The sequence below is a fragment of the Trachypithecus francoisi genome, unplaced genomic scaffold (assembly GCF_009764315.1).
Source record: "Trachypithecus francoisi isolate TF-2019V2 unplaced genomic scaffold, Tfra_2.0 Lachesis_group5, whole genome shotgun sequence".
In the NCBI taxonomy this organism is placed as follows: Eukaryota; Metazoa; Chordata; class Mammalia; order Primates; family Cercopithecidae; genus Trachypithecus; species Trachypithecus francoisi.
The window spans coordinates 142299930-142318718 of NW_022681470.1; the positions used below are offsets into that span (position 1 = coordinate 142299930).

Sequence of the window (18789 nt, forward strand, 5' to 3'; positions counted from 1 at the left end):
GTGAGCTGAGAAAGCGCTACTGCGCTCCAGCCTGGGCGACAGAGCAAGACTCCGTCTCAATAACGACAACAACACCGAAGAATCTGGAGTTCTCCTGAAGACCTCCTCTTTCCTCTCTGCAATTAACTGGTTCTAAAGAGTGAGCCTTTCTACATTTACTTCATCTTCAAAATACTGGAAAATCACTGTGTTGTAAAGAACCTAAGAAATGAGCACCAATGACTTGTAAACTTGTTCTAGGCTGGGAATGGTGGCTCACACCTGGAATCCCAGTGTTTTGGGAGGCTGAGGTAGGAGGATCCCTTAAGCCCAAGAGTTTAAGACCAGCCTGGGCAATATGGCGAAACCCCATCTCTACAAAATAACATTAAAAAAACCCACAATTAGCCAGGCGTGGTGGTGCATGCCTGTGGTCCCAGCTCCTCAGGAGGCTGAGGCAGGACGACTGCTTGAGGCTGGCAGGTAGAGGTTGCAGTGAGCTATGATCGCACCACTGTACTCTAACCTGGGCAACAGAGCAAGACCCTGTTTCAAAAACTAAAACAAAACAAATTTGTTGTTTACAAATCACTAGAAATAGGAGGTTCCTGAAGTGGGCTGAACAGTGTCCCACCAAAATTCATGTCCACCGAGAACCCTGGAAGGTGGACTTCTTTGGAGAAAGAGCCTGGGCAGAGGTCATTAGTTAAGGATCTCGGGATGAAATTTTGATTTAGGGTGGGCCCTAGAGCCTATGACTGGTGTCTGTGTAGAGAAAGGAGAGGGGGATTTAGACACAGATACAGACGGGAAACACACACACAAGTGAAGGCCACGTGACCACAGAGGGTGGGGAATGACGTGGCCACAAGCCAAGGAATCCCTGGGGCCACTTTTAGAAGTTGGAAGAGGTCGCCGGGCACAGTGGCTCACGCCTGTAATCCCAGCACTTTGGGAGGCCAAGGCGGGCGGATTGCCTGAGGTCAGGAGTTCGAGACCAGCCTGACCGACATGGTGAAACCTCGTCTCTACTAAAAATACAAAAAATTAGCTGGGCATAGTGGCGGACAGCTATAATCCCAGTTACTGGGGAGGCTGAGGCAGGAGGATCACTTGAACTGAGTAGACAGAGGTTGCAGTGAGCCAAGATCACGCCATTACATTCCAGCTTGGGTGAAAGAGTGAGACTCCATTTCTCAAAAAAATATAAAAATAAAAATAAAGCACCCGAGTCTGTCGCACACAATAAATATTAGTACGGTTTGGTAATACTTTGCAACCTATTATTGTATGTGTACCCACTGCGTCACGGTATAGAATGTTCTGTTTTTGGTCAAAACAAAATGCACCCATCTGAAGGAGCTACAAGAGACTGCCAGAGGCCCCTGTCTTCAGGCCCAACCATCGGGCGAACCTTCCAGACCAACAGGAAGCTACCCTCATGCTAACATACTCCAGGACTGGGATGTTCAGGTCAGATTAGCTCCACGATCTATCTAAAAGGCCTTTTAGTAAAGACATGGCAAAACGGCGTCTCTACTAAAAATACCAAAATTAGCCGGGTGTGGTGGTGGGCGCCTGTAATCCCAGTTACTGGGGAGGCTGAGGCAGGAGGATCGCTTGAACCCAGGAGGTGAAGGTTGCAGTGAGCCAAGATCGTGCCACTGCACTCCAGCCTGGGTGGCAGAGCGAGACTCCATCTCAAAAAAAAAGAAAAAAGAGAGAGAGAGATCTTTCTGCCTCAGCCTCTCAGAGTGGGTTTGCTTTGGGTTTCTACCCAACTGTGTTTCTTTCTGCTTTTTGTGACTTGACAACCGTTGTCCAGATCAATTGGTATTTACAGGACAACAGAGAACCCAGCCCAAGAAGCCCCTCAAGCATCTAACTGGCTCCCTGGAGCCAGGACAGGGAAGGGATCAACAATGACCATACAAGGTCAGGTCAACTGAGTGAAATGGCCCCAGGGCAGCCCGTACCTGCCTCTGGCAAGGTGCTCCTCACTATTCCTTCAAAGTTCTTCTTACAGATCACAAATAACTAGGCCAGGTGCAGTGGCTCACACCTGTAATCCCAGCACTCTGTGAGGCTGAGGCAGGAGGATCACTCTCTCTCTCTTTTTTTTTTTTTTTTGAGAGGGAGTCTCGTTCTGTTGCCCAGGCTGAAGTGCACTGGCTCAATCTCAGCTGACTGCAACCTCCACCGCCTCCCTGGTTCAAGCGATTCTCCTCCCTCAGCCTCGTCAGTAGCTGGGATTACAGGCACTAGCCACCACACCTGGCTAATTTTTGTATTTTTAGTAGAGATGAGGTTTTGCCATGTTGGCCAGGCAGGTCTTGAACTCCCAACCTCAGGTGATCCGCCTGCCTTGGCCTCCCAAAGTGCTGGGATTACAGGTGTGAGTCACTGCGCCCAGCAGGAGGATCTCTTGAGCCCAGGAGTTCAAGACCAGCCTGGGCAACATGGCGAGGCTTCATCTCTACAAAAAATAAAAAATTAGCCAGGCATGGTGGCGCACACTTGTAGTGCCAGCTACTTAGGAGGACGAGATGGGAGGATCGCTCGCACCCAGGAGGTCAAGGCTTCAGTGAGCTATGATTACTCCTAGCCTGGGTAACAGAGCAAGACTGTCTAAAAAAACAAAAAAAAGAAAAGGAAGAAAAAGCTAAGTTTAGGCAACAACGTAAATGAATCTTACAATCGTTATGCTAAGTAAAAGAAGCCACATTAATACGTCAAATATACTGTAAGATTCCACTGATATGAAAAATCTAGAATACACAGATCTAGAGAAAGAAAGTAGAGTTGTGGCTGCAGGGGGCTGGGAGGATAGGGGAACGGGCAGTGAAAGCTAAGGGTGTGGGCTTTTCTTGTGGGTGAGGACAACGTTCTGAAATTATAGTAGTGACAGCTGCACGACTCTGTGAACATAGTAAAAATCACTGATTTGGCCGGGTGTGGTGGGCTCACGCCTATAATACCACCACTTTGGGAGGCCGAGGCGGGCGGATCACTTGAGGTCAGGAGTTCGAGACCAGCCTCACCAACATGGTGAAACCCCATCTCTACTAAAAATACAAAAGCTAGTCGGGCATGGTGGCCTGCACCTGTAGTCCCAGCTACTTGGGAGGCTGAGGCAGGAGAATCGCTTGAACCTGGGAGGTGGAGGTTGCAGTGAGCCAAAATTGTGCCACCGCACTCCAGCCTGGGTGACAGAGTGAGACTCTGTCTCAAAAAAAACAAAACAAACACATTGAATTGTACACTGTAAAAGGGTGAATTGTATGGTATGTGAATTACATTATCCCAATTTTAAATTTGCGATAATATAAATTGCAATAATATAATTATCTTGGCCAGCAGCAGCTGGTCAAGAGGGTTTTCTGGGTCATGCCTGGGCTATACCTGCTGTGAGGCTCTCACCTCATCACATTGGATGGCACAGACACACTTTGTAACCTTCTCCTATGTGGTCCTACATGGCAGGGACCAGCACGTGGGCATACTGACATTCATTCTCCTGAGCATTAGGCAATCTATTAACCTAGCCTCATACCACTTACAGGGCAAGCTGGTCCCCTTTCCTTTAGGGTTCTCTTAGCTTTACCCCCTAGTCTTCCTGCTACTCAGTCTCAAACCGTTCCTTAAAATTCTGTCCCATTGCCGCTGTGCTTCCAGTTCTTATCCCATCTCTTCCTCTCTTTGTAACTGCTTTATTGAGATAGAACTCTTGTACCACACGATACACCCTTTGAAAGCGTCCAATTCAATGGTTCTTAGTATATTCACAGAGTTGTGCATCAATCATCACAATCTATTTTATTTATTTATTGTATTTATTTATTTATTTTTTGAGACAGAGTCTTGCTCTGTCGCCCAGGCTAAAGTGCAGTGGCAGGATCTCGGCTCACTGCAACCTCCGTCTCTGGGGTTCAGGCAATTCTTATGCCTCAGCCTCCTGAGTAGCTGGGTCTACAGGCACGTGCCACCACGCCTGGCCAATTTTTGTATTTTTAGTAGAGATCGGGTTTCACCATGTTGGCCAGGCTGGTCTCGAACTCCTGCACTCATGATCTGCCCATCTTGGCCTCCCAAAATGCTGGGATTACAGGCATGAGCCACTGTGCCTAGCCTACAATCAATTTTAGAATGCCTCCATCCCCTTAAAAAGAAACCCCATTACCTTGGCCACCACTCCCCACTCCACTACCCCTAGCCCGTGGCAACCACGAATCCACTTTCTGTCCTTGTGGATTTGCCTGTTGTATACATTTCATATAAATGGAATCATCTAGCAGGTGGCCTCTGGGGACTGGCTTCTTTCACTGAGCAAGTTTTTTCCAGGTTCGTCTGTGTATCAGGAACTTCTTTTTCATGGCCAGGTAATATTCCACAGTATGGTGGGACCACATTTTATGCATCCATTCCTCAGCGGATGGACATTTAGGTTGCCTCTGCTTTCCGGCTATTTGGAATAATGCTACTGTGAACATTCCTCTGCACGTTTTTGTATAACCTATGTTTTCATTCGTCTTAGGAATCTACAGAGGAACAGAACTGCTGGGTCCTATGTTAATTCAAGGTTCAAGCTTTTGAGGAACTGCCTGTGTCCCAAGGCAGCTACACCAACCTATATTCCCACCAGCCCCGCAGGAGGGTCCCAATTTTTCCATCTTCCCGTCCCTCTTAGGGACGGACACAACAGCTCATGCCTATAATCCCAGCACTTCGGGAAGCCAAGGCGGGCAGATTGCTTGAGTGCAGGAGTTCAAGACCAGCCTGGGCAACATGGTAAGACCCCTCTCTCCAAAATATAAAAAAATTAGTCAGGCGTGGCCGGGCGCGGTGGCTCAAGCCTGTAATCCCAGCACTTTGGGAGGCCAAGACGGGCGGATCACGAGGTCAGGAGTTCGAGACCATCCTGGCTAACACAGTGAAACCCCATCTCTACTAAAAAATACAAAAAGCTAGCCGGGCGAGGTGACTGGTGCCTGTAGTCCCAGCTACTCGGGAGGCTAAGGCAGGAGAATGGCGTAAACCCGGGAGGCGGAGCTTGCAGTGAGCTGAGATCCGGCCACTGCACTCCAGCCTGGGCGACAGAGCGAGACTCTGTCTCAAAAAAAAAAAAAAAAAAAAAATTAGTCAGGCGTGATGGTGTGCGCCTGTGGTTCCAGCTATTTGGGAGGCTGAGGTGGGAGGATCACTTGAACCCAGGAGGTTGAGGCTGCGGTGGGCTATGATCGTGACACTGCACTCCAGCCTGGGTGACAGAGCAAGACCCTGACTCAAAACCAAAACAAACAAAACCTCATTGGTTAGGAGCCCCCCAGTGGACATCACAAAGGGTCACACGGACCCACCATTGGCCACCACACCCTGGCACTGTCAGCGCCACAGAGCTGACCCCTTGCTGCCTCCAGCGCCCAAGGATGCTGAAATCCTTTGCTCTACATTCTATCTGGTCCGTCACTATCCATTTCACCCTTGTAAGGGAACTACTGAGTCCGGTAACCCCTACTGTGGATAACTTCCCAACTTACTACTGTTTCTAAATTCAATTTCACTCTTCAAATGAAACCTCAGCAAATTAGAGGTATCTATACACAGAGCGTAACTGGGATGTCCCTGTATGCAAGATGACGCTAGATTCCTACCAAGTAATTTGACACGGTCCTCCCCTCCTTCCATCCCACACTGCAGTGAGAAAGCACCTGCTCAGGACTCCCTCTTCTCATTTATAAATATTTATTTATTTATTTATTTATGTAGAGATAAAATCTTGCTCTGTTACCAAGGCTGGAGTGCAATGGTGTGATCACAGCTCTCTGTAGCCTCGACCTCCCAGGCTCAAGCAATCCTCTCATCTCAGCCTCCCAAGTAGCTGGGGTCACAGGTGTGAGCCATCCCATCTGGCCAATTTTTCAATTTTTTGTAGAGCTAGGATTCTTGCCATGCTACCCAGGCTGGTCTTGAACTCCTGGCCTCAAGTAGTCCTCCTGCCTCAGCGTTCCAAAGTATTGGGATTACAGGTGTGAGCTGCCGTGCCCGGCCAATTTTTGTTTTCATTTTTGAGCTGAGACTTTCTCCAGACCAACTCCCTCTTTTCACTTTCTCTCCTCCTGAAACCCACCCACAAGAATGACAAGCTGAGCCAGGTATGGTGGCCGACGCTTGTAGTCCCAGCTACTCAGGAGGCTGAGGCAGGAGGATCGCTTGAACCCAGGAGTTTGAATTTAGCCTGGACAACACAGCAAGACCCTATCTGTTTTTTGTTTTTTTTTAAACAATAAGATGTCCTGGAATTAAATACTGATGACTGTTGCTTAACTCTGTGAATATACTAAAACACACCAAATGGTACACTTTTAAAAGGTGAATTTTATGCTGTGCTAATTATATTTCAACAAAGTTGCTGTATTAAAAAAGTGACATGAATTAAAAATGTAACCATCTACAGTGTATTAAATGTGTACAGTTAGTGAAACCTTTAGAATATATACTTTTTCAATATATGACCATAAATCAGTGTATGAAGCCATGCACAGTGACTCATCTCTAACACTTTGGAGAGGAAGGTAGGAGGATCGCTTGAGCCCAGGAGCTTGAGACCAGCCTGGACAACCCTGTCTCTAACACACACACAAAAATACAAAAATCAGCTGGGCGTGGTGGTGTGCACCTATAGTCCTAGCTCCTTGGGAGACTGAAGTGGGAGGACTGCTTGAGCCTCGGAGGTCAAGGCTGTAGTGAGCTGTGACCGCACCACTGCTCTCCAGCCCGAGTAGTAACAGCAAAACTGTCTCAAAAAAAAAAAAGGAGGCCGGGCGCGGTGGCTCAAGCCTGTAATCCCAGCACTTTGGGAGGCCGAGACGGGCGGATCACGAGGTCAGGAGATCGAGACCATCCTGGCTAACATGGTGAAACCCCGTCTCTACTAAAAATACAAAAAACTAGCCGGGCAAGGTGGCAGGCGCCTGTAGTCCCAGCTACTTGGGAGGCTGAGGCAGGAGAATGGCGTGAACCCGGGAGGCGGAGCTTGCAGTGAGCCGAGATTGCGCCACTGCACTCCAGCCTGGGCGACAGAGCGAGACTCCGCCTCAAAAAAAAAAAAAAAAAAAAAAAAAAAAAGGAAAAACAAAAACATTAGTGTACCTACTGCTTGAACACATTGGACATAACCTGACTAGAACTCTATACTCAGTTGAAACTATGGATCTGTCTCCGACAAAGCAGAGAAGCAAGCAAACTTAATTTAGCTCACAACTTAATCTGCATCATAAAAATGAGAACAACTGCTGTCACTGAACGCCCTCGGAGGACATTAGTTTACCCAGTTTCCCTCCCTCCCCCAGTCAGCCACAATCCTCCTCCAAAAAAATTCCTCCAGGCAGCCGCGGCGCTTCCACTGGTGCTGTTCTGCACCTACAGAGAGGGTTTTCAAAACACGGTAGCTCTTGACCACCTCAGGGGAAAGTAAAGTTTACCTAACAAATAACAAAGAAACAGTGATTGGCTGGACGTCACATAAGGTCTCTGAGCTTTTAAATGATTTTCAGAGAGCTGGCAGCAAAAATGTTTTGTAAGTCATAGAGTTTGAAGACATGGGAACGTGACCCAGGACGACTGAGAATAAGGGAGATCTTGACACAGGATCGGAACTATGTTAAACATGTGCTAGGTAAACACCCAGGGAGGCACAGCCAGTCACCACCGCCCTGACCCACCAACGGTAATGGCCTTGAAGCTGTAATTGCTACTGTGTGACAAGGATGAAAATTATACCACAGCTACGCCAGAAACAATGCACGTGCCACTTCCCCTTTCAAAGTGGGGACATTCTCAAGTCCATTTAAGCAAGAAAGAGAGAAAGAACCAAACAATCTCTTTCCTTTCTTTCTTTCTTTTTTTAATTTTTTTTTATCTTGAGACGGAGTCTAGCTCTGTTGCCCAGGCTGGAGTGCAGTGGTGCGATCTTGGCTCACTGCAACCTCTGCCTCCCAGGTTCAAACGATTCTCCTGCCTCAGCCTCCCAAGTAGCTGGGATTACAGGCGCATGCCACTATGCCCAGCTAATTTTTGTATTTTTTAGTAGAGATGGGGTTTCACCCTGTTGGCCAGGCTGGTCTTGAACTCCTGGCCTCTCTGCCCACCTCGACCTCCCAAGGTGTTGGGATTACAGGTGTGAGCCATGGTGCCCAGTCTCTTTTCTGCTTCTTTAAGGTGTGCCACTTAAAAATGAAATATGACCGGGCGTGGTGACTCATGCCTGTAATCCCACCACTCTTGGAGGCCAAGGAGGGAAGATCACCAGAGGTCAGGAGTTCAACATCAGCCTGGCCAACATGGTGAAACCCTGCCTCTACTAAAAATACAAAAAATTAGCTGGGTGTGGTGGCGCATGCCTGTAATCCCGGCTACTTGGGAGGCTGAGGCAGGAGAATTGCTCGAACCTGGGAGGCGAAGGTTGCAGTTGAGCCAAGATCACACCACTGCACTCCAGCCTGGGCGCTAGAGCGAGAGCGTCTCAACAAAAAAAGAAAAAGGAAAAACGAAACACATTTGAAGTATATATACACCATGGCATGGTTAAATCTAGCTTAGCAACAAACACAGCACTTCGCATAGCTCTCATTTTTGTGGTGAGAGTACTTAACATCTGCTCCTCTTGCATTTTTCAAGAATACGTCATGTTGTACATGATAAATACATACACTGTTATCTGTCAATTAAAAAAACAAAAACCACAGGCTCTGGCAGCTCATGCCTGTAATCCTGGCACTTTGGGAGGCTGAGGTGGGAGGATCACCTGAGTCCAGGACTTCAAGACCAGCGGGGCAACATAGCAAGACTCCACCAAAAAAAAAAATTTTTTTTTTTTTGAGACAGAGTCTCATTCTGTCGCCCAGACTGGAGTGCAGTGGCGTGATCTCGGCTCACTGCAACCTCCACCTCCTGGATTCACGCCATTCTCCTGCCTCAGCCTACCAAGTAGCTGGGACTGCGGGCGCACATCACCATGCCTAGCTAATTTTTTGTATATTTAGTAGAGACGGGGTTTCACCATGTTAGCCAGGATGGTCTCGATCTCCTGACCTCGTGATCCACCTGTCTCGGCCTCCCAAAGTGCTGGGATTACAGACGTGAGCCACTGCGCCTGGCTCAAAAAATTTTTAAAAACTAGCCAGACACGGAGGCGCGTGCCTGTAGTCCCAGCTACTTGGGAGTTTGTGGCAGGAGGATTATTTGAGCCCAGGAGTTCGAGGCTGTAGTGAGCTATGACTGTGCTGTTGCACTCCAGTCTGGGCAACAGAGTGAGACCCTGTCTCTAAAAAGAAAAAAAAAAATTTTTTTAAAGTAAAATCACATACTAATTTCAGAAGAAAACAAAAGTGAAATAAGCTGTACAAAACCAAAACAAAGTAACGTTTACAAAAATGAAATGTATTATGCCTTCCAGCTGTTTGCTCTTTTTTGCTCTAGAACAAACACATCTTCTTTTTTTTTTTTTTCTCAGAAAGGCTTGTTGACCTACAGAAAATAGCAAACTACTGACAAAGTGTAAACCCTGACCCGGTCCAAACAACATCCAAGATGCTCAAATTTTCCAAACTCTTTATATTGGGAATGTTAACCCAAACATCCAAGCCTGGCAGCATTCACGTAGGCAAACGGCGTAGAACACTGATGGGAAGTTTGCCATATGCCAGACACTTCTGTGATGCACCTTACAGATGATCGCATAGAAACCCCAACCAACCCTTATTCCCATTTTAAAGACGGGAAGACGGAAACTTAGTGAAGTTACACGGCTAACAGGTGGTAGAACTGGGACCAGAACCCAGCTCGGATCTGACCTCAAGCCTGTGCTCCTGACACTTCTTTTTTTTTTTTTTGTAGACGGAGTCTTGCTCTGTGGCCAGGCTGGAGTGCAGTGCCCGGATCGCGACTCACTGCAACCTCTGCCTTCCAAGTTCAAGTGATTCCCCTGCCTCAGCCTCCAGAGTAGCTGGGACTACAGGCGCCCGCCACCATGCTGGGCTAATCTTTGTATTTTAGTAGAGACGGGGTTTCACCATGTTCGCCAGGATGGTCTCGATCTCTTGACCTCGTGATCCACCCGCCTTGGCCTCCCAAAGTGCTGGGATTATAGGCTTAAGCCACCGCACCAGGCCGCTCCTGACACTTCTTACAGCTGGAGAATTAATCATTCACCCAGACACCTGCAAAACTCATCCCTTGGCCACTGGGCTGTCTACATTGTCCTGAACTCTCTCTCTGGTCATTGGGAAGAGAATGGGGCCCTTCAAAGCTACTGGCTGGAGTTTCATCTCCACGAAAACAAGGCAAAGGGGGAAACGCTGTGTTGGCCGCTTCCCTTCCGTGGTAAAACTTTAAGAATGTTTTTTAACCCTGTGGTCCAGGCTTTAATCTCAACAGAGCAAGAGATAAGGGGCAGATAGCTACAGCAAAACACTCAAGCACTAGCCGAATTAATGCAGGAACAGAAAACCAAATACCGCACTTCCCCACTTGTAAGTGGAGCTAAACCTCGCGTACTCATGGACACAGAGAAGGCAACACAAACTAGGCTCTACGAGCGGGGAGGGAAGGAGGAGGGCAAGGGCTGAAACACTAACTATTGGGTACTATGCTCAGTACCTGGGTGACGAGTTCAGTCGCACCCCAAACCTCAGCATCACGCAATATATCCAGGTAACAAACCCGGACATGTATCCCCTCAATCTAAAATAAAAGTTGAAATTTTAAAACGTAAAACAAAAGGAAACATACAAGGACCAGGGGAAAGCTTCTCGCTCCCGTCCGCAATGAAAGCACCAGCTGAGTTCTTACACAAGAAACTAAAACCCAAGGCAAGATAGTTCTCCTGGTTTTACACCCAAACGCTCCCTGCCAGGGAGGGCTGTCTGCTCCGGGGTGTGAGGGTTCTCCCGGGAGGCCTGAAACAAGACGGTGCTGGGTACTGTGGTGGGTTCCATTCCATCCCTGGTCCTGCCCCGGGCGCTCCCGAACGAGGAGCAGAGGCTGGGGCCCGAGTGACCCCTCCTCTCCTCTCCTGGAGGAGGGTAAGCTGCAGCACCCCAGGACTGGCTGGGGCTCGGACGGAGCCAGCGGGCATCGTCTGCACCTGTGCAACCTGCAATCGCCGCCTAGAGCCTCCACGCATTGAAGGAGCAACCTGCACCCCAGCACCCGTTTCCCCGCCTGGAGGAGTCCCCCAGGAGCCGGCGGGAGGCCCGAGGCAGCCCCGGGGGTCCCGCACCCCAGGCCATCCCCTGAAAAGAGCGCGGGCCCCCTCCTGAGCCCCATTTTCCTCGTGACCGCCCCGCCGCCGCCGCCCTCACCTCGGCCCGATCGCCCGCAGGCCGCTCTCCGCCAGCTCCTCTGCCACTCTCGCAGCCGCCTCGGCCGCAGCCGCCTCGGCCGCCTCCGCCCGACCTCCGCCCGGCCTCCGCGGATCCACAGTCCCCAGCAACTGGGAGCCGGAAGCGGGAAGCCTCGCAAGGAGAGCGGCGCATGCGCGACCCCGCCTCGGAGGCGGGGCAGAGGGCGTGACCCGGAAGGAGGCGTGACCTCGAGGGCGGGGCGCTCCCAGGTACCTGGGGCTGCTGCTCCCCGAGCCGCGGGGAGGGGGCGTCGGCTCGGCCTTGAGCTGGGCGCGGGCACCGAAGTGGGAGGGTGCTCGCGGCGAGGATAAGGGCGACTTTTGAGGGGCAGGTCAGCGGTGTTGGGGGGCTTTTTGAAGGAGATCAATGCGAGCCTGGCTATCAGTAGGGCCGGGGGCTCTGAGGGGACAGCTGGGTTGCGGGGATCCGGAGGGGCAGCAGGGTTAGGTGGGCGGTTTGTGGGGTTAACGGAAGCCTGGGTGATTAGCGAGGCTGGAGAGGGAGTCCTGAGGAGGACAGCGGGTTGGGGGATTTCAAGGGGGTACAACACAGTTAGGGGGACCCTGAGGGAGGACAGTGGGGTTGGGGGACCCCAAGGGAGAAGGGAGAACAGTGGAGCTGGGGGTGTTTTGGAGGAATCAAAGGATGCCTGGAAGGGTTGTCAGTGGGCTCCTACGGGCTTGTTAGGATTGGAGGTACCTAAGCGGGGCACCCCGGTGGTAGCGAGTCTTAGTGGGGAGAGTCCAAGAAATGGAGAGGGCAGGGTCTGTCACCTGAGAAAAAGAAGCAGCCTCAGGGAGTGGCGGGAGGATCACTTCAGCCCAGGAATTCAGGACCACCCGTCTGGGCAACATAGCAAGACCCCATCTCTACAAAACATTTTTTAAAATGAGCAGGGCGTGGAGGCACCTGCTTGTGGTCCCAACCCCTCCAGAAGCTGAGGTGGGAGGATGACTTGAGCCTGGGAAGTCCAGGCTGCAGTGAGCTATGATCATCCCACTGCACTCCAGCTGGGCAACAGAGCGAGAGCCTGTCTCAAAACAACAACAACAGAAAAGAGGCAGCTTCGACTTCAGAAAGGCTGGTCTGGGAAAATGAATCATATTTCATTGGGGTTTCAGACACCCCAGCATACATACCATCAGATCCCCTAAGCACAGACATCCAGGCAGGTGCCATCAGATACCCAAAACAGGTTTCCAAGTAACCCCCAAATATATCAGACACTCCACGTAGGTCCAGCAGATACCCCCAAACACATACTAGATAACCCCAATACAGATGCCGTCAGATACCCTCAAACAGGCGCTGAGAGTCTGAAACACGTACCATACCCTCCCCCATCCACTTCCACGCAGGTGCTATTTGGCAGATGGGGACAGGCCAGATGGTTCCCCCAGCACCAGAAGCCTCTCAATTGCCATCAGACACCCCAGCCTTGAGGTTGCCTGTCTAATCCAAGTCCCCCTGACAGGGGAGGCAGTTGAACAGTAACCAGGAGTCAAGCAGAGCAGCTCTCACCAAGGTTGGCTGGTCAGCCAGGTCCAGAAGATCTCCCCCTGGCCAGGCAAGATGGCTCATGCCTGTAATCCTAACACTTTGGGAGTCTGAGGAGGGAGTATCACTTGAGTCCAGGAGACCGGGCTGGGAAACTTAGCATGACCCAGTCTCTATTTTAGAAAAAAAGATTTCCCCAAACCAAATCACTTCAAAACATGCACAATATGTTGTTGAGAGTCCTCAGTTGAGAAGCTGGGGGGTGGCATCCCCAAATGGACCAGACTTCAATTTAAGTCCAATCTTCATGGTCCAGAGGAAGGGAGCATGTTCAGGGAATTGGATGGCTCAGAAATGCAAGACATAATTCATCAGGCACCCTACTGCAGCTGAGGTCAGAAACCCTAACACGAGAGTTTATGAGGGCTCAATGGATGAGCAGCTGTTTCTTCTCTGAGTAGCTGTGACTTTTGGACTTAGGGCCATGAACCTTATTTTCTTCTTTTCTTTTTTTTTTTTGAGACAGGATCTCACTCTGTCACTCAGGCTGGAAGTGCAGTGGTACAATCATAGTTCATTGCAGCTTCCATCTCCTGGGCTCAAGTCATCCTCCTACCTCAGCTTCCTGAGTAGCTGGGACCACAGGCATGTACCACCACACCTGGCTACTTTTTTTGTATTTTTTGTAGAGACGGGGTTTCGCCATGTTGCCTAGGTTGGTCTTGAACTCCTGGGCTCAAGTGATCTGCCTGCCTGGGCCTCTTAAGATGCTGGGACTGTAGGCGTAAGCCATCATGCCTGGCCTTTGAACCTTATTTCTTTCTTTCTCTTTCTCTTTTCCTTCCTTCCTTTCTTTCTTCTTTTTTTTTTTCTTGAGACGGAGCCTCTGTCACCCAGGCTGCTGTGCAGTGGCACCATCTCAGCTCACTGCAGCCTCCACCTCCTGGGTTCAAGTGATTCTCCTGCCTCAGCCTCCCAAGTAGCTGGTACTACAGGTGTGCACGACCAAGCCTGGCAAATTTTTGTATATATATATACTTTTTTTAGTAGAGTCATGGTTTCACCATGTTGGCCAGGCTGGTCTTGAACTCCTGGCCTTAAGTGATCCTCCCACCCTGGCCTCCCAAAGTGTTGGGATTACAGGTGTAAGCCACTGCATCTGGCCATAAACCTTAGTTCTGTAGCTATCTTGGTTATAGGAACCTTCAGGTGGACCCAGTCCTCCCCTCAACATAGAAACCAACTTTCTCAGAGATAATCAGGAAGGAGAAGCATCTCTCGTCTTTCTTTTATCCATCCAACCATTCTGCATTTATGAGTCTCTTGTTTTTTTTTATTTTGTTTTTGAGATGACAGAGTCTCACTCTGTTGCCCAGGCTGGAGTTCAGTGGCGTGATCTTGGCTCACTGCAAACTCTGCCTCCTAGGTTCAAGCAATTCTCCTGCCTCAGCCTCCCTAGTAGCTGGGATTACAGGTGTCCACCACCACACCTGACTAATTTTTGTATTTTTTGTAGAGAGAGGATTTTACCATGTTGGCCAGGCTGGTCTTAAACTCCTGACCTTAGGTGGTCTGCCTGCCTCAGCCTCCCAAAATGCTGGGATTACAGGTGTGAGCCTGTAATGAAGGTGTCAGCTTCATTTATGAGTCTTTATCGTGGGCCAGGGGCTCTAAGAGCTAAGGAGATGCAACGAGCTTAGGCCCAGAGCAGGATTTTCTCAGTCTTGGCACTTTCAACAATTAGGGCTGGATAATTCTCGGTGGAGTGGCAGGGGTGGTCTCCTATGCACTGGAGGATGTTGAGCAGCATCCCTGGTCTCTACCTCCTAGATGCCAGTGGCTCCCCCGGTCCTGAAAAAAATGCCTCCAGATGTTTCCTTGGCTGACAGCAACTGACCTAAGAGACATTCAGACACTTATCCAGCCTAATTCCGACTTCCTGGAGGAAGTGGGCCTGGGCTTTGTCTTAAAAGGATGAGTAAGAGTTAGGTGGGAGAGGGAGTTCCAGGAACAGCGCCGGATGAGCAAGGCACAGGTGATGTGTATGAACAGCCATGCGACTTCAGGGTGGCTGGGCCGTGGAGTCTGGGGAGCCTGAGTAGTGGGAGAGAAGCATGGAGGGATAGGTGGGGTCGAATCATAAAGAACCTCAAAGGTCAAGGCTAGGAACAGGACTGTCCGGCGTGGTGTTTGTTCTCTGAAAAGCATCCCAACTTTATCATAGAGGCCCACCTTCTCTAATTACCTGGAGTGTGACTCATTCTCTGTTCTGTTTGTTTAACTTACTGTGAGGCTGTTTCCTCCATGGGAGAGACTGTCACGTCTGGCTTTGAATACCTTTAAAAGCAGGTAGGCCTGTGGGGAGGCCTACCTTGGCCTACCTTGTCCTACCTTGGGAGGACCTTTCTCAGTCTGCTGGGAATGAGACACGGGTGTTCTGGCCCCTGCATGCTTCCTGACACAGGTGGGGAGGGGTTAGGGTCTGTGATTATTATTATTATTTTTTTTTTGAGACAGAGTCTCAGTCTGTCAGCGGGTTGGAGTGCAGTGGTGTGATCTCAGCTCACTGCAACCTCTGTTTCCCAGGTTCAAGTGATTCTCCTGCCTCAGTCTCCCGAGTAACTGGGACTACAGGCAGGCACCACCATGCCCAGCTAATGTTTGTATTTTTAGTAGAGACAGGCTTTCACCATGTTGGCCAGGATGGTCTCAATCACTTGACCTCATGATCTTCCCTCCTCAGTCTCCCAAAGTGCTAGGATTACAGGCATGAGCCACCATACCTGGCTGGGTCTGTGATTTATTATTATTTTTATTTATTTTTGCAGCTTTGCAGAGACAAGGGTCTATGATTTAAATGCTAGCTTTACCTCTTATTGGCTAAAAGGCTTTATATGACAATAACAAAAAAATGAAGAGGAGGATGATGATGATACAAGATACCATTGCCCGTATGTCAGACATCATGCCATCATGCTAAGTGCTACCCACATCATCTTTCTTTCTTCCTTTCTTTCCTTCCTTCCTTCCTTCCTTCCTTCCTTCCTTCCTTCCTTCCTTCCTTCTTCCTTCCTTTCGAGACGGAGTCTCAGTCTGTCGCCCAGGCTGCAGTGCAGTGGCGCAATCTTGGCTCACTGCAACCTCCACCTCTTGGGTTCAAGGGATCCTCCCACCTCAGCCTCCTGAGTAGCTGTGATTACAGGTGTGCGCCACCATGCCCCACTAATTGTTTTGTGTTTTTAATGGGGATGGGGTCTCACCATGTTGGCCAGGCTGGTCTCAAACTCCTGACCTCAAGTCATCCTCCTGCCTTGGTAGCCCAAAATGCTGGGATTACAGGCGTGAGCCACCACACCCGGCCTTTACCCACATTATTTCTTTTTTCTTTTTAGGGACAGGGTCTTGCTCTGTGGCCCAGGCTAAAGGGCAGTGGCAGATCGTAGCTCACTGTAGCCTTGAACACCTGGGCTCAAGCAATGCTCCCACCTCAGCCTCCCGAGTAGCTAGGATTATAGGCGAGTGCCACCACACCTGGCTAAATTTTTAACATTTTTGTTGTAGAGACAAGGGTCTCACTATATTGCCTAGACTCCTGAGCTCAAGGGATCCTCCTGCCTCAGCCTCCCAAAGCACTGAGATTACAGGCATGAGCTTCCGCACTCAGCCCCATATCATTTCTTTCACACAAACTCAAATCTTTCTTGAACTCAAAGAGTTGTCCTGCAAATCAAAATCAGATGATGTCTATAGGAGAAAGAACTTCATTCCCACCACGCTGAGCGTGGGATGGATGTCATGACTTGCTTCCAAAGAATAGAGTAGGGAAACTGAAAAGTAGTTACTTTTGGAGACGTTACCTTCACAATGATTAAGGTTGACATCTCCAGGGATGTCCTGCGGATAGCATGGACCTCCTGATTTGATGAGACAAGAGAGTTCTAAAAAACCACAACCCCTGGCTCATTCTAGTAAAACATCAGACAAACCCAGATCGGGAGATTATGTACCAGATACCTGGCTAGTACTTTTCAAGACTGTCACAGTCATAAGCAGTAAGGTAAGATGGAGATACCCTCACAGGTCAGAGACATTAGGGAGAGAGGATGATTAAAGATGACGTAAGGCAGGCGCGGTGGCTCATGCCTGTCATCCCAGCACCTTGGGAGGCCAAGGAGGGCAGGTCGCTTGAGGTCAGGAGTTTGCCACCAGCCTGGCCAACATGGTGAAACCCCATCTCTACTAAACATACAAAAATCAGCCAGGCGTGGTGGTGCACGCCTGTAATCCCAGCTACTCGGGAGACTGAAGCAGGAGAATCATTGAACCTGGGAGGCGGAGGTTGCAGTGAGCCGAGATGGCACCACTGCACTCCAGCCTGGATGACAGAGTGAGATTCCGTCTCAAAAAAATAAATAAAATAAATAAATAAATAAATAAATATAATGTGGGGTGGATGCAGTGGCTGACATATGTAATCCCAGCACTTTGGGAGGCTGAGGTGAGTGGATCGCTTGAACCCAGGAGTTCAAGACCAGCTCAGGCAACATGACAAAACCCTGTTTCTACAAAAATAAAAATAGAAATAAAATAAATTATCCTGGTGTGATGGCATGTGCCTCCAGTCCCAGCTACTTGGGAGACTGGGGTGAGAGAATTGCTTGAGCCCATGAGGTGGAGGTTGCAGTCAGCCAAGATCACACCACTGCACTCCAGCCTGGGCAACAAGCAAGACCCAGTCTCATTAAAAAAAATTAGCCAGATTTGGTGGTATAAGATTGTAGTCCCTGCTACTTGGGAGGCTGAGGTGGGAGGATCTCGCAAACTCAGGAAGTTGAGGCTGCAGTGAGCTGTGATCATCCCACTGCACTCCAGCCTTGGCAACAGAGTGAGACTCTGTCTCAAAAAAATTAAAAATAACATCAGGAGAAGATGGGAAGGAGGGCTTAAGGGGACTGTCTCTACTTTCTTTGTACTTTCCTATAAATATAAAATTAAAAGTATATTTTTTAAAAAATCAAAGGGCAGGTCGGGCGCGGTGGCTCACGCCTGTAATCCCAGCACTTTGGGAGGCTGAGGCGGGTGGATCACCTGAGGTCAAGAGTTTGAGACCAGCCTAGCCAACATGGTGAAACCCCGTCTCTACTAAAAATACAAAAAGTAGCCGGGTATGGTGGCACATGCCTGCAATCCCAGCTGCTTGGGAGGCTGAGGCAGGAGAATGGCTTGAACCTGGGAGGAGGAAGTTGCAGTGAACCGGGATGGCACCACTGCCCTCCAGCCTGGGTGACAGAGCGAGACTCCGTCTAGAAACAAAAAAACAAATAAATAAATAAAATCAAAATCAAAGGGCATCATGTGGCAATGGACTGGTGATCAGGGGCTCAGGCTGTGAGTTCAAATCCTGACTTAAGCAAAAACTTAACTTCTTTGGGCCTCAGTTTCCTCGTCTGTGAAAGAGAGAAAGTGCTAGTGTCTATAGAGTTACAAAGCTGAATGAGGAAATCGGTTTAGAGCACTTACAGACCAGTCTCGGTAGTTCACACCAGTAATCCCAGCACTTTGGGATGCATAGGTGGGAGGATCACCTGAAGGCAGGAATTCGAGACTAGCCTGGATAACATAGCAAGACCCTGTCTCTATAAAAAAAAAAAAAATCAGGCCGGGCACGGTGGCTCAAGCCTGTAATCCCAGCACTTTGGGAGGCCGAGACGGGCGGATCACAAGGTCAGGAGTTCGAGACCATCCTGGCTAACACGGTGAAACCCCGTCTCTACTAAAAAATACAAAAAAAGCTAGCCGGGCGAGGTGGCTGGCGCCTGTAGTCCCAGCTACTCGGGAGGCTGAGGCAGGAGAATGGCGTAAACCCGGGAGGCGGAGCTTGCCGTGAGCTGAGATCCGGCCACTGCACTCC

The 18789-nt window shown here is 49.6% G+C and overlaps 1 protein-coding gene and 1 long non-coding RNA gene across 11 annotated transcripts in view; both read right to left on the reverse strand.

Moving 5' to 3' along the window:
* Positions 1 to 17107, reverse strand: part of LOC117076117 — a 22769-nt gene extending 5662 nt beyond the window's left edge. The window contains exon 1 of the long non-coding RNA XR_004434239.1: positions 16512 to 17107. This is a non-coding gene — a long non-coding RNA (uncharacterized LOC117076117). The remainder of the gene's footprint in view (positions 1 to 16511) is intronic.
* ARHGEF18 (Rho/Rac guanine nucleotide exchange factor 18) overlaps positions 1 to 18789 on the reverse strand; it is a 130472-nt gene that overhangs the window by 70869 nt on the left and 40814 nt on the right. The window contains exon 1 of one of the 10 annotated variants that reach the window (XM_033199186.1): positions 11340 to 13368. The exons of the other annotated variants lie outside the window; for them this stretch is intronic. The gene's annotated coding sequence lies outside the window, so the exon portion shown is untranslated. Of the gene's footprint in view, positions 1 to 11339; positions 13369 to 18789 lie in introns of those variants that run through there. 10 annotated transcript variants of the gene reach the window in all.